The sequence below is a fragment of the Lagenorhynchus albirostris genome, chromosome 4 (genome assembly GCF_949774975.1).
Source record: "Lagenorhynchus albirostris chromosome 4, mLagAlb1.1, whole genome shotgun sequence".
NCBI lineage: Eukaryota > Metazoa > Chordata > Mammalia > Artiodactyla > Delphinidae > Lagenorhynchus > Lagenorhynchus albirostris.
In genome coordinates this window covers 48,857,114-48,860,694 of record NC_083098.1, presented here as the reverse complement: position 1 = coordinate 48,860,694, position 3,581 = coordinate 48,857,114, and the positions used below count along the sequence as shown (strand labels likewise).

At 43.9% G+C, this 3,581-nt stretch overlaps 1 pseudogene; it reads left to right on the top strand.

The window, feature by feature from the left end:
- Positions 1 to 1,257: 1,257 nt before the first annotated feature.
- Positions 1,258 to 2,784, top strand: LOC132519296 (heterogeneous nuclear ribonucleoprotein K-like; annotated as a pseudogene).
- The last annotated feature ends 797 nt before the right edge of the window (positions 2,785 to 3,581 follow it).

Here is a 3,581-nt window from a genome sequence, read left to right as displayed (position 1 = left end):
AAGAGAAAAGCTGTCCCCAACCTCCAGGGACTGGGCTGGTACTCCCAGCAAGATCTTCATGTTCTTTTTTTGAAATAAACAATTTCACAGAACACTGACATCAGACAAGCTGCTCTGTGACCCTGATGGATCAAGACACAAACAAGGCCACTTCCTAACCACAGCTGAACACAGAGTAAATCATGAATGCGGGCTAAGCCACAAAAATGATCAAACATCTGGCTGTGCAGGCTGATCAGCACGCCTGCTGCTTCTTTACTCGTTACAGTTTTAGCCTCGGTCTTGATATCCCTTTGTCTAGGTAAGATTTAATAAGAGACCCAACCATAGAATTGCCCCACTTTCTGACAATATTCAGTCCAGAGCGAAGCCCTGTTTCCTAACCCTCCCCTCAAATCACCTAATGCAAGTCCAAGTTTAAAAAGAAGTTCTTCTGAATGAATGCCATTTTCATGAGATACACCCTCCCCAAGGTGTGATTTCTCCCTCACACAACGAGCAGCACACACTGCTTGTTCAAACACGGTGGTGTCCCAGTGGAGGGTGTGACACCTCCTTTACTTCACCTATTAGTAATTTCAACTTAACTTGGCTAGAACATTGCAGGTAAACTCGATGTATCCTAATCTAGCTTTCCAGGTTCACATCTCTAATTTACACAGTATTTTCTCTCCAGATTTCCTCAATTTTTCAGTATTCTTTTCTTTAGACATGTAATAGGTCAGCAATAATTTTGTTAAATGCTTGGCAATCTTCCTCCTTTCCAAGTATTTTAATAAATGTGATATTTATTTATTTACTTATCATAGAAACATAGAGATGCTTATGGAAAGATGGCAATCCAGTTTCTGTTTGGCTGGTGCATGTGTTGCCATTTGCTTGTAAGGCATTTTGAAACTCTGAGGTTTCCTCTGAGTCAATTCCCTGCAGGTGAATAAGTAGAAAGGCCTGTGTCAGGGTACTGACATGGGGAAGCCAAACTTCACAACTGTCAATAAGTGAGGTCAGTGTCGAGAGACTGAGTAATGCTCCATCAATGTAATTCTTTGAATTCCTAGAGGAAAAGTTCATAGAGGAAACGGTTTTGAACAAAATGAGAAACAATCCTTTCGGTCATGTTTTATTTCTCAACATCATTTCCTGTTCTTAGACTAAAAGGTACCTATGACGGATAACATTTGCTCCAAATTCTCAGAAAATAAAGCTTGTTTTCCTCGGCAGGTGTCATTATCCTCTGTTTCTCTGCTGCATCAACCTCAACGTCTTGCCCACTTCCCGCTTTTTTGCGGCCTACAAGCTACTGCAGCACTAGGGTGTCAGTTGGTCCCACCCAGAACACTTCAGTTCTGCCCTGCAAGGATATATTTAATAACTGATTGGTGTGTCCCTTTAATACAAGAAAATGGAAACTGAACGGCCAGAGGAAGCCTTTCCCAACACCGAAACCAGTGGCGAACTTGGTAAACACCCTGCTGATGATATGGAAGAGGAACAAGCTTTTAAAAGATCTAGAAACACTGATGAGGTGGTTGAATTACACATTCTGTTTCAGAGCAGGAATGCTGGGGCAGTGGTTGGAAGAGGAGGCAAGAATATTAAGGCTCTCCATACAGACTGCAATGCCCGTGTTTCAGTCCCAGACAGCAGTGGCCCCGAGCACATACTGAGTATCAGTGCTGATATTGAAACAGTTAGAGAAATTCTGAAGAAAATCATCCCTACCTTGGAAGAGGGCCTGCAGTTGCCATCACCCACTGCAATCAGCCAGCTCCTGCTCGAATCTGATGCTGTGGAATGCTTAAATTACCAACACTATAAAGGACGCAACTTTGACTGCCGAGTTGAGACTGTTGATTCATCAGAGTCTGGCTGGAGGAATTATTGGGGTCAAAGGTGCTAAAATCAAAGAACTTCGAGAGACCACTCAGACAACAATCAAGCTTTTCCAGGAACGTTGTCCTCAATCCACTGACAGTAGCTCTTACCGGAGGAAAACCTTTTAAGGTTGTAGAGTGCATAAAGGTCATCCTTGATCTTATATCAGAGTCTCCCATCAAAGGACGTGCTCAGCTGTATGATCCCAATTTTTACGATGAAACCTATGATTATGGTGGTTTTACAATGTTTGATGACTGCCGTGGACGTCCCTTGGGATTTCCCATGTGGGCAAGAGGTAGTTTTGACAGAATGCCTCCAGGTCGGGGTGGGCGTCCCATGCCTCCATCCAGAAAAGATTATGATGATATGAGCCCTCGTCGAGGACCTCCTCCTGGACGAGGGGGCTGGGGTGGTGGCAGAGCTCGGAATCTTCTTCTTCCTCCACCACCACCCCTTAGAGGAGGAGAGCTAATGGCCTATGACAGAAGAGGGAGACCTGGAGACCATTATGATGGCATGGTTGGTTTCAGTGCTGATGAAACCTGGGACACTGCAGTAGATACATGGAGCTCATCAGAGTGACAGATGGCTTATGAACCACAGGGTGGCTCTGGACATGATTATCCCTATGCAGGGGGTCGTGGCTCATATGGTGATCTTGGTGGACCTATTATTACTACAAAAGTAACTATTCCCAAAGATTTGGCTGGATCGATTATTGGCAAATGTGGTCAGTGGATTAAACAAACCCGTCATGAGTCAGGAGCTTCGATCAAAATTGATGAGCCTTTAGAAGGGTCCGAAGATCGGATCATTACCATTACAGGAACACAGGACCAGATACAGAATGCACAGTATTTGCTGCAGAACAGTGTGAAGAAGTATGCAGATGTTGAAGGATTCTAATGCAAGATATTTTTTTCTTTTTTATAGTGTGAAGCAGTATTCTGGAAAGTTTCTCTGAGACTAGTGAAGAACTGAAGGAGTCCTGCACCTTTTTTTTTTTTTTTTAAATCTGCTTCTATTTAAAAAGCCAACATTCCTCTGCTTCATAGGTGCTCTGCGTTTGAGGTGTAGCGAAATCTTTGCAGTTCACCAGGTGAACTGTTTGAGTTCCTTACAAATAGGGTTGGGGGTTGGGGGAGGGTGTGCAAAAACGAACAATGAAATTTTGAAACAGCAGCAGAGTGAGTGAATTTTAATTTCTGTTCATTGTTGGTGGTTTAAAAAAAAAATCCCCCCATGTAATTATTGTGAACACTTTGCTTTGTGGCCACTGTAACATTTGGGGGAGTGGGACAGGGAGGAAAAGTAACAATAGTCCATATGTCCCTGGCATCTATTCAGAGCAGTGTGCAGAATGTAATGCTCTTTTGTAAGAAACGTTTTATGATTTTTAAAATAAATTTAGTGAACCTGTTTTTGGTGGTCATTTCTTTTAAGACTTTTTTTTTTTTTTTTTTTTTTTTTTTTTGCGGTACGCGGGCCTCTCACTGTTGTGGCCTCTCCCGTTGCGGAGCACAGGCTCCGGACGCGGAGGCACAGCGACCATGGCTCATGGGCCCAGCCTCTCCGCGGCATGCGGGATCCTCCCGGACCGGGGCACGAACCCGTGTCCCCTGCATCGGCAGGCGGACTCTCAACCACTGCGCCACCAGGAAAGCCCTAAGACTTTTTTTTTAACATCTTTATTGGAGTATAAT